This window comes from Mytilus galloprovincialis, chromosome 3 (assembly GCF_965363235.1).
Source record: "Mytilus galloprovincialis chromosome 3, xbMytGall1.hap1.1, whole genome shotgun sequence".
NCBI classification, from domain to species: Eukaryota; Metazoa; Mollusca; class Bivalvia; order Mytilida; family Mytilidae; genus Mytilus; species Mytilus galloprovincialis.
In genome coordinates, this window is record NC_134840.1 from 63899755 (window position 1) to 63912867 (window position 13113).

Sequence of the window (13113 nt, forward strand, 5' to 3'; positions counted from 1 at the left end):
ATTCGAAATTCAAAGATGTATAAGTACCGAAACAGTTGAAGAGCAAAAAAGCCTGAGGGAGTTAAAACCTTAGTTTCTTGATAATTTCAAAATTTATAAACAGACTATTTGAGTAATGTTTGTTTAATCATGTCAGTACCGAAGTACTGACTACTGAGCTGATGACACCCTCGGGGACTAATAGTCCGACAGCAGAGGTATCGACCAAGTGATGTAAAAATTTAAAACAACACGTTTAATAATTTCTTGCATCCGAATCGCTTTTCTGGATTTACCATCATCTGGAACGCTCTAAGCCAAACATTTGAAATCCGAAGATGTTTAAGCACCAAAACCGTTGAAGAGCTATATTAAAAAAAAAAATTAACTAGCCAAATTCAACTAAAGCCAACTTTGCCTGAGAGAGTTGAAACCTTTGTTTCTTAATCATATCAAAATTTATAAACAGACAATTTTAGAAAAGTTTATAAAATTAGGTCAGTACCGAAGTACTGGCTAATGACCTGATAATACCATCGGGGACAATAGTCCACTAGCAGAGGTATCGCACCAGTGATATAGAAAATTTAAAACAACACGTTTAACAAATCTTGCGTCCGAAGCGCTTTACTGGATTTACCTTTATCAGGAACACTCAAAGCCAAACATTTGAAAACCAAAGATGTATAAGTACCGAAACCGTTAAAGAGTTTTATCGGACCACAGATGAATTATCACGTTATAATTGGTTAAACGCCGTCACGTGGTGACCCCCTATGAGACCGTATGGGATTAGTAAGTTGCATATGGGGTTCATGACGCGTTAATGGCGACGTCATCTATTATTATTATACTTCACGTTAAAATGCCATATTTTTATTGGCTCAGACGAGGGTGTCAATTTAATCTATCACATGGCTGAGCGGGTGACATTTTTTTTTAATGTTACCCTCTCGTCTAGACCAATCAGAAATCGATAATTCAAAGAACAATGAATTGAATTTACATCAAGGAATTGAATACAATTCTTAAGTTCTACGTTTTGGCTCAGATTTTATTATCGACTGTTAGAATAAATAAAATAAAACATCTTGCTTGACTTTTGTTGTTTTTTTTCTAATGCCCGTAACGTTGTTATGAACGTGAAGTCATAGAAAATACTTTTTAAATAAAAGTAATCTGTAACAGCCAATAATGATAGGACAATCAGTATAATAAATTAAATAACACATAGCTGAGAGGGTGATAGAGCAGATTGGCAACCCTCGAAAAGGCAATGTCAACCTTGGCTTCGCCGCGGTTGACAATGTTTTCTCGGGGAACCAATCTGCTCTATCACCCTCTCAGCTATTTGTTATTTATATAATGTTGTTGCGTTTCATTGTTTATTTTTCAACAAAACGCCGCAAAATAAAATCCAGCGTCCGATAAATTCGTTATACGATTAACTACTGACCCCCTACGGATGTAGTTAGGTCAAAACGAACGATACGGAGAGATATCGATTTGCATATGAAATATCTTGGTCTTGGTTTTTGTAGTGTTTGTTAAGGTTCATCATAACTTACGGACAAAAATTGCTGTATTTACACCTCAAAAACTACTCTGAATACAGACTTACCTGTCCGGCTGGAAATGTTTTAAAGCCTGTCATACACTAGATATATAAATTAAAGTAAAATGATTTTTGTGTTTCAGAAAGATGAAATATTTTTATTTATTTTGATGAGCCTATCTATATATTTGAATGCCGGCATATGCAGTTCCCTCTATATGAATTCGTTTAAAAGCATACATGTACCAGAATACCAATAATTTGAAATATGTTGCTCCGTTATAAATTTGTAAATGCCTCTCATGGGAACTCATATAATCAAAATTAATATATTCTTCTCGTCAATACAAACCCTCTTTTAGTTCAACATAGTTCTGAAATAATCTATAACTAACTTGACCGTTCAATTGTTTGTATCTAGGAAGGAAACAGAGTGTCATCAGCTGCTGTCTTAAGTGTCAATTTACCTCCTGTTATATTTTTCTATACTACAGAAACTAAGGTAATATTTGTTGTGTATTTTATTGTCTCTGCTAACAAATAAAAACTTACTATATATTCTGCCTCGCTATGATTCCTACATACAATACAAAAAATCATAATGGACAAATATGTTTTTCTTAAAGAAATTGTTTAAGGAATGAAAGTTTTGAATATTTTAGAAAAAAAAATTCTATTGGTGGCAGGTCATGTTGTGATTCTTGAAAACACGTGTGTAGAGCAAAAAAAAAATGCTGAATCATCCAATACCTTAAGTTAAGATACCCTGACATATATAAATCATATATTAGAACATAAGATATTCATACCATGCCTGTTGGGAGAAAGATAAGATTAAGAGATGCCATATCTGATATATTCTAATAACAGACGAGTATAATTTGATTTGCAAATTCGACCTCAATGTATACCGTGCATATATTTAAAAATACAAAGATTTTGTATATATGTTAAAAAAATATAATTTTAGTTTTGTCATGACCTCATGGTTCATATTGCTCATAACAAAATTTTTCGTATATAGGCAGACATGTTTTCTTTGTTTTAAAACTGTCGTTTGTTTGAATATTTGAAATATCTTGATGTTGCCACGAAATAGGGTTTTAGCGCTGATGCAACATAAAGTAAAAATAAAGAAATTTAGTTATCTTTTATATTTTGGAGTTAAGCATGAAGTTCATTATAATTGAACTAGTACACATTTTTTAGGGGCCATCTGTTGCATGCCTTTGGTGTGGGATTTTCTCGTTTTATTTAAGACCCATTGGTGGCATCCGACTGTTTTCTGCTCTTTGGTTGGGTTGGTATCTCTTAACTGTTTCCATTCTCAAGTTTACCAAATATCTATCAATCAACCAGACATTCAAATCACTAAAATATTATTATTTATAGACGAAAAGAGTGTCTTGTGTTCAAAATAATAAAGCCTGTTTGTTTGTTAAAATAATTTGTTTCTTATGAATTTAATTAAAAGCATTTAATAAGAATTAAGATAAACGGCTAAAATTAAAATGCATCTATGTAATATTACTGTATTGATTGTCTAATGTTTTAGGAAAAACATCTGATACATGTTATTATATATAACTCTTGAATTTTATTGGAAAATACTGTTGACATGAAATATAAATTATTGATTTGGATGAAGTTTAGTATTGAAACACGAATTTTACTACTTAGTGACATTATGTTACATGTATAAATTTGTTTTTAACCTTGAAACTTTGAAGCATTGGTTATATGATCTTAATTACTAAGTTTTATAATTCCAATACAGCTTCTGAAAATTTGATTGTTTCGTGGAAGAAGTGATTCATTCTGCTTATTTTCAAAATTACTCTGGTTTGATAACTGTCATCAATTTATCCTCAAAAAATTATGAAATCTTAATACCTACGATTGTGGTGGTTTTTTTAAATTTTATTCCATTAACCTTAGTGTTACTTAGATCGGTCAGTGAGAACTAGTTATTTGTCCCATTCATACGCATTAACAATTGTAATAAATAAATGCAGTGAGGTTCCATAAATGATTTTAGCACTCACCTTGTGTCTTCTGGTAAATATCAAGCGTTTTTTCAAAGATTTGAAGTACAGAAATTTAGTTTCAAGATAATGTTTTGATGATTGTGATGCATTACATTTATAGCTACAGTGTCCAAATAGAGTGTTCACTCTAGACGTGTTATTTGGGTTTCTTCCAAAGTGAAATTTTATTTTTTGTCTGTTAAATTTTATTTCAGGGTACCAACCCAGTAGTCTGCAGATGTTGGAATAAATATCAATTATATTGTTAATTTTATAAATTAACTGTTGGCAAAAGTATGAAATATTCGACATACTAATGATTTTCTTATGCTCGGCATAGATAACCATAGACGTCTTTGGCTTTTTTGTCCTGCACTACGCCGATTGTTTGTTTAATACTATTCCCGCCATATACCAATAAAAAAATCAGCTATACAAAAATATATCTTGATTCTTTGTTGTGTTTTGTAGATTAGTATTTGTCTTGTTGGTAGTGTTTCGTTTTTTGCAAAGTCGTTGTCAGTTCATTTTTTCGACTAATGATTTTGAATATTCCTTTTGTGTTTACCGCATCCATATTTTGACTGTAAATATATGATTTTTTAACCATTTTAGTTTCGAACAATGTAATTTTTATAACTCCTGCTGTGTTTATGAAGTTCGGTAGTTGGATGTCATTAACAATTCAGAATATTTGTAACATTTCTCTGTGAAAAATGTCAGAACGTATTGGTTATCTCGCTTTTCTCTTATATTGCGAATTAAAAACAGTAAGAATTGGAATACATATAGTAAGAAACTAATGAACACAATACATTACTTCCTATAACAGACACTTCTGATTTCAATTGATATTATATATTGTCTTTTGCTATGTTGTCATGTTACACTAATGTTTCAAGTAAGGGTGAAAGTTAGTACCTATTAAAATGCTTAAACCTGCTGCATTTGTTTGCACCTGTCTATAGTAAGGAACCATATGTTCAGTGGCAGCATTTATTGATTTGTTTCATAAGGGTTTCTTTTTTGTTAAATATTCCGTCGTTGGTTTATCTGCTTGAATTGTTAAACATTAGTCATTTATGGGACTCTTTATAGTTTAACCGTAATTTGACCAATAATGGTTTACGTATACATATTGCGATTTGGAATGAGCAGTGGCTCTCATACCACACCTTTTTATATCTACTTACATTTCAAAACAATTTTATTCCAATAACTTAGAAAAATGTGTCACTGATTTGGATGTTCAAAACAAAACGATAATAAGCAATACAAAAGCAAATTAAATTCTGCGTGTCATAGTAAGTAGGACATTTTTCAACTATAAAGGTACGGTTCTATGTAATTAGGAAAAGTGGAACATTGATTTTCAATGAATTTAAAGATGGCGTTATAACTCTCCTGTATTATCCCGTTGCTACCTTGATGCTTTGATGTTTAGTAAATGATTTATCAAGTTACTCGTTCACTGCTGTCCCAAAATTGCCTAAAATATCAACTTTATCATAAACCACCAAAAAAAAGTTTGGTTCGTAAATTGGTATATTTCTACAGTTTTCTTTGTAAAGAAATCAGTTCTTTTAAATAAAGTACATGATATTCTCCAAAGTAAGCCCATTTTAGACCTATGTCAAACATAATATGATAATTTTGTGCAATTTTCAGACATAAAAGCTTTAGAAGCACCAAGGCCGCCAACACCAATCCAAATGTGTTGTAACCAAAATATTCCAGTTTTGATATAAAATTCATCAATATAAAACGTTTTTATATCGTGGATAGCGACCAATGTTAATTATGCCAAAACAATTAAAATTGTGGATTTGTTTTACCAAAATTTACTCTAAAAACCAATCATGTTTATTTTGCGGGCCATATATTCATCAATTTTAAAGGAAGGTGCCAAAAATATATATTTTTGTCTAACTTGTTTTATCAAAAGTTTTTCTATGTTTAATTTGAAATATTCTGGCCCAATTTAAAACACATAAAAACAGTTTACGTCCAATGTTAACCCTTCGTGAACCTTCTCCTTTTAAACTCTTACGGGAATCACTGTTCACAACCCGGAATTCAACATACAGTTTATTCATATTTTTTAAGTAGTTTACACATTTTTATCCATAACTATTCTCTAAAACACATACAAAATGTCAGACATATGACACATTTAGAAACAGCAGCTATGTTGATCAATTTAAGTCGCAAAAAAATCTTACACATTATATCAGTCGTTTATCTTATAGAAATAATATTATAATATGATAAATATTGCAAAACGTCGAGATCATTTTCAGTTATGAGGAAGCAAAACGGAAAAATGACATAAATCTTCTATTTAACATACAAATTATTAAAAATGAACAACCTATTAACTTGGTCACAAGTAAACACGTAGGCCTCTATTACTTACACCGGAAGGTATATGTTCTGGATTTAATCTGATCGGCCGACGCACTGTTTCCTACCAAAATTCATTTTTTATATAAAACTAATTTATAATCACTAATATAAAACTTGTGAGATATAATGAGGATGGTATTGACAAGTACCAAACTACGATTAAATATTCAATTGATCAATTTGCTATAATTTGCATTCAACTTGTGCAATATTTTGTACACAATTTTCCCATTTTCATCACATATTAAACACCAATTAAAAGCAATGCATATGTCACGTTATCTGTTGACATTAAAACATTAAATGAGAAGATTTTGCTAATGTAGTACAATTGCAAATAATATTTCATTTTCCTTTTTAATTTTTTCCCCTATTTGTTCTCGATACCGATTATTAAAATTACTACTGAAAGGGAGATGCTAAAGATACCAAAGGAATTACCAGGTACATAAGTCGAAACTGATTTTGGCATGGTAAAATAACACAATAATATTTTACGTCTCGACAGACGCTCATTATTCTGTTTGCATTCTTGAAGAATGTTAATCTATAAGTAATCAAGTAAACACTTTCTTGGGGGATATTTATTATATAATATAATGCACTAAAATCATAAAATATATATTTCATATTTGGTGTTTACAACCTAATATAATAAAACATTACACCCATGAATAGGCTAAATACTTTCAGGATTCGGAACCAATCCTACTGAAATATCATGACACCAAATCGCCTGCACTGTAGCCGTCCCGCTAGACCCCACGACCACCTTGGCCTGGTGATCCGATAAATCAATCTATTGTAGAGTTGTCACTGGCTCAGACGTTCTGATTGTGTCCTTGAATCATATCTGCATTTATAACCATTCACAATTGAAATCTACAGGTGTCCCATTGCCATTGGTAAAACATGTCCCACCATTCCAAACATGTATGTAGATCTATATGTAAGATTTTTAGCGTTAAAGGTGAAAGTAAAACCAGAAAAGCGATTCGAAAGCATAAACGTATTATTTGTTTTTTGCTCAAGTTGAAATTCATATATCTTGAACATTTCCCATCGTAACACTGTAACTGAATCAAATTATTTTAAATAAAAAGTAAACATAAGTTTCGTTTGTTACGTTTCACTTTATATAAAACAAAATGAAGATGTGGTATGATTGCCAATGAAACAATTCCCACAAGAGACCAAAATGACACAGACGTTATCAACTATAGGTCAAAGTACGGCTCATTGTCAAATGCCTGAACTAAAACCTGTAAACTTAATCTTACATTTACTTAATAGCTAACAGACATAAAATACTACAAATCTGTTTTTAATTTTTCGTCACCAGGAAATCGGGACCTCAGAGCTTGATTCTTTTTTTTTTTACTGAATAAAACTCATCATATCCCTTTGTCTGAAATAGGATTTATAAAACTGGTATGATACATGGTTCACGTAGAGGAGAGTAAATTTACTAGGCAGCTATAAAACCAGGTTTAATCCTCCATTTTCTACATAAGAAAATGCCTGTACCAAGTTAATAATCGGACAGTTGTTTTCCATTCGTTTGAGCTTTTAGTTTAGTCATTTGATCATGGACTTTCTGTTTTCAATTTTTCTTCGAATTCGGTATGTTTATTTTTAGCTTGTTTAATACTTGAAATGCACGTCTTGCTTTTTAACATGGATCTTTGAAAATTTTAATTTGTAGGTTTGAGACGTATATTAATATAACTTAGTATAGCTGTACATATGTACTTAAAATACTAAATGATAAAGTTTTTTGACATGATACGCGTCATGCCTATCTAAAAAGAATGAGAGGTGGTAGGATTGCCAATCAGACATCAATCAATTAGGACCAGAGCAAAAATAAAGATATATTCTAGTATTAATAGATTCGGTCATGGTCATTGGGTGCTCCTTAGACTATTTATACCTTTACTGTTTCAATCATTGTTAACAAAAATTGAAATGGAGTAAAACATCTTTGCTAAGTTTAAAATAGATATTACCAACGACAGTAGTAATGAGTCATTTATCACTCTTTAATTTTTCATCGATTAATGAAGCACTACATTTCCATTATCTCATATTCAATTCACAAACAAAACATCATTCGGGGTGAAAAGCAATGGTGTATAGTTTTACATCATTTGGGATGGACAAATTACATTGCAGGTTCCTTTTAATGCATGTTACCTTATCTTTGATCTATCCTATTGATGTCTAAATCGAACAATAGTTTTACAGATTTATAGATTGTAAATATATTTCTTTTCTGAAACACCTCCCATAATTATTCATACTTTGGTTTAATAGTGGTGAAGACTGTCGTAAAATGTTCATGTGTTGTTTAAAAGGTTAAGATCAAACGGAACAACTACACGCTCCAACATTAATCATCGAGTCTTATAGTCTGAAGAAACTCGAACAACTTTTAACGAAGGCAGTTTACAATATACTGACGCAGATAAGAAACATATAACGAATTATTTTTTTTCTTTTTTTTTAAGGTGTGATTTCTAAATAGAACTTTTAGACGTGAATAGTTACGGCGATTGTTTTTTCTCTCTCTAAAGTTTTCTAGAAACGTATCGAACCATTTAAAGACTATAATTTTACACTAATTGCAATCGGCATTTAATCATTTGAAGCGTATATTGAAGTATAATCGTAGTGATGAAGATGCGTTGTTAGTCTTTAAGGTGTACATGCATATATAAGATACCCTAAAAACAATCATCTTTGCTTTCGAAGAAAAAGATTCCGATATGAAATATGGCACAATATGAATAAACTGTTTTTCAGGTCTAAAGAATGATTAGCATCGTGTTGCAGAGCATAATATACTTCCTAGATAAAAGAATGGCATTCTACGTGAAATGTCCGCCTATTAACCAGTAAACGAGTTAAATATTTAACTTCATGTGAATCTAGCTTGAATGTTCATAATCAGGGAAGATAATCCCAGTATAATATTTCCAAAGTGACAATGAAATATCTGTCATAGTCAGGTTATACAGGTAAACATAAATAAAATACAAATGCAATCGATTTACACAGTTAAGTAAACTCACCAATTTGTGGAACTGAGTTTGTACAATATATAACATCAACAGCTACACTATTAAACTTCTATCCTAGTGTCCTTATACAGATCAATATATCATGGATCTATGGTCAATACATAATATCATTATCTGAAATCAATAATACAATTATAAGTACAAGATTCTATTAAACAAATAAATCTTTACAAAAAGGTTCTTTCATTTATAAACAAATATAATATCATCTGACTTGTTTACATTTAAATGTCTACGTCATTATTGACAATACCATACTATAACATAGGTCAAGGTCACTGTTAAAATAAATCAAACTCACCCGTACAACAAATACACAAAAGCTCTCAAAACAATCAAATTACATAATCATCTCTCAAACTAAAATCTCACACTCACTTGGACATTGGGGAAACTTACTTTTACCTTGCATATTAATGAAATATCATAATCAGGATTCATACTTCATCCATCTGTCAGAACAAAGGCTCTCAATGTAAATAAATGTAACTTACCAAAATATGCTTTATTTGTGGTTCCTGACTGAATCTAAATGTATCCAATATCACTGATAAGTGCAATATCATCAGCATATAGCAAAATTGAAACATTCAAATCATCAATGTCAACACCCATATTTAGAGCACGTATGTCTTCAGCTAGGTCATTCACATAAATAGAAAATAATGAAGGCGACATTTTACAGCCTTGTTTCACACCAAAATCAACAGGAAAAATATCAGTCAAATAATGTCCTAGTTTCACTGCGCTTTTAGTAGCATCATATAAAGATTGTATAGCCTTTAGAAATAACCCATTTATAGAAGTAGAAGTAAAAAGTAACTTGTTTGCCATCGGCAATCGATAACAGTGATGCTACGCTCACTCAGTATGCCAGAGGCCTTCCAGTAGGGATTTGAATATAATAAAAAGAGTAATGTACGTGCAAGTTCACGAGAAGAAAATAGAAAGTTTAAATATTCAACATTTTAATCAACACACAAGGTTTAGTCCTGTAGTATTTATTCATATTATTTGATTTAGGCGTTTGGAACCTTTGGCGACCCTACAGTTTAAATGTCTATTACACATACAATATGACAAGTGTGTGTTACAAACGAAAGTTCGCCTAAAATAACCCAGTCAATTGATGATCTGACTGCGCCAAGAAATTGTCTTGTCCACGCTGTTATAAAAATGATTCTATGTACATTGTACTTTTAAATCCGTTTGTCATTGTACATTGTACAACACTTAAACCATTGTTGTTACGTCATCTATTCTAGAAGCAGTTGATTATTTTTCAAGAATCCCCTGAAGATTTGACTAATTTGTAATATAACACTACTCACTATGGTTCATTGAATGAGAAATGAGTGGGTAGATTAGATAACAAGTGAAGACATGGCTGATGTTTACCAATAAACAAAAATTGTTGACAATACAGAACACAGAAGAATTATACGCAAGCGTAATAGCGCCACAGTTAAAACGTTTTTCTTATAATTGCTTTTTAACGTAAACCTTTGTGGCGTTACCACGCTTCCGTAGAATAGTTAACTAAACCATCAATAATTCATTTGGTTGGAAAGTCAATTAAATAAAATGCTTGTTTTCTGCTCTTTTGTCGGGTTGTTGTCTCTTTGGCACATTTCATTTTTATTTCTAATGCGTGTAGTAAAAAATGTCATTGGTAACATTTTAACGGCTAACGGCTACATCTAATAAAGTATAAGCACTAATATCATACATTCTTCTTTATAAGAAACTTTATGAAAATGATCAGATATTTATACATGTACATAAATTTATTTCACATGAATTATAGTTGATCCAAGACTGAGTTGTGTATTTAACAGCATATCGAGTAAAAATCCTTCACACGTTACTTTGAATTCCCAAAATTAACTTGAAGCGTGATGTTGATATTATTGCCATCCCTTTGAAAGGTAGACGGTGCACTGTTAATTTGTAGTTCTGAACGGGGTTTCGTTTGTTCTGATGGCTTACTGTTGATTGTCTGGTTGGCCTTTCGTTTCATTTCGGTATTTGTTCTTTTATATTCGCGAACTGCATTACTTTTGTGGCCTGTTATCTCGTCCTGACCATCTTCATATAACCTGGTAGCAGCCGTGGCGCGAAGCGAGTGGTTGGACCTGAATCCCTTCAGTCCGGCTTCTTTGCATAACATTGCAATCGTTGCTGACAGCATCATATCTATACCCACGGGCATAGCAGTAAACCAAACTTGTCAGTCGGTTTTGATAAGGGTTTCAAGTAAAAGGCATTTTTTGGTCTTTTTTCTGGGCTGAAAAATACAAAACACTTAATATCTTTGGAATAAATTCTAAGAACTTACTTAGACTCCCCCTTTCTTGTTTTTTTTTTTTTTTTATTATTATTTACTTGTATATGCCTATCCCTTCAGTGGTTGTTGTTGATTGATGTCTGTTTTATTCTTTTCTAAAATTGTTTTGTAATAAATTAAGACTTTAGTTTACTTAATTGAATTTTATTATAAATTTTCATGCTTGTGCATTTTATGGCCAACTATAAACAGGAAAGGAATTCTTGTTCTGAATGATTAACGATTTTTTAATCACGTACATCAACTTTATTTGAACTTTGATGGATAATCGTGTCATTGGCAATTATCTGCATAATACCACATTTCCTTATTCATATTGTATAGGTAATATTTTAAGGTAAATTTTCGACATGAAAAAAGGTATACTGGCAAATAAAACCTTGTCGCTATAGAAAACCTACCAATGAGATATGTAGTCTCTATAAAATTTAACAATACATCTCTCGGGATTTTCTTTGTTCTCATACGCAAAAGCTACTTTTTGTTTGCACTTTCTAGATTTTAACCCGCCTTGGTTATACTTAAAAACATCCTCTCTGTATACCAGGTAGGAGTCACCATTGGTGTCTGTGTGCTCTGATATTTGACTGTTTTCAATTCGTAGATCTCAATGTTCCTTTCCAGTACGAAACGAAACGATCAGTAACTGTTTATTATCTTAACACTTAGTAAATAATTCAAATAAGATTTAGTAACTGTTTATTATCTTAACACTTAGTAAATAATTCAAATAAGATTTAGTAACTGTTTATTATCTTAACACTTAGTAAATAATTCAAATAAGATTTAGTAACTGTTTATTATCTTAACACTTAGTAAATAATTCAAATAAGATTTAGTGTGAGCTTTTAGTTAGGAACCTGAATTTATATGTATTTTATTGAAAACTCGTCGTGATGAACAAAACATGTATACTGGACTTTGCCGTGTATTTATATGTATCATTCATACTATTTTTAACATTAATTGTGATTAGAACATACTCACCCCTTCTCGTCCAATGAAAAGTCAGTTTTTTCCCCTCCAATTTTCATAGTACATGGTTTTCCATGCACTATGAAATGCTATACATGAATGACTTTTCATTGTCAGTTAATTATGAAAGTGAACTGTCAATAACTGCACTAACGAAGTGTACAATCCCCTGAGGCATTTTCCATGGGAAAAGAGCCTACTGATTAAAGATGAAAGAGCAAAGATTAAAACAAAACATTTTGAATTTTGTAAATTTTCATGCATTTTCTAACGGTACACATATATAGAATAAACAAAAACAATTTGGGTAAGGATGTAGCCAAATAATACTTATTTAATTTATATACCTGACATTTGAGGGATTTTTTTTTTCTCTCAAGAAAAAAATGCCAGACTTCTGATATATAAGGCAAAGATTTTTTTCTCGGAAAAACATGTAAATTTATCAATAAAAAGTAAGCACTGTTGAATGGTCTGAATTTAAATATTTAAACAGAGAGTTTTATATTTATAAAAAAAAGTCAAATTTCAAAAAGGGGATTTATATAACATTGTGTTGCTTTTTAAAATAAAAAAAAATCTCAAAATATATAAGTATTAAATTTTACCTTAAGGAGAAGAAAAACAATTTATCCATTCGGTCCTCACAAACTATGTCCGAGCTTTTTCATTCCATCCATTGAAATGATGATTACCTATGTTTTACATTTAGTTCATTATAAAAAGTGAACTCTTATTTAG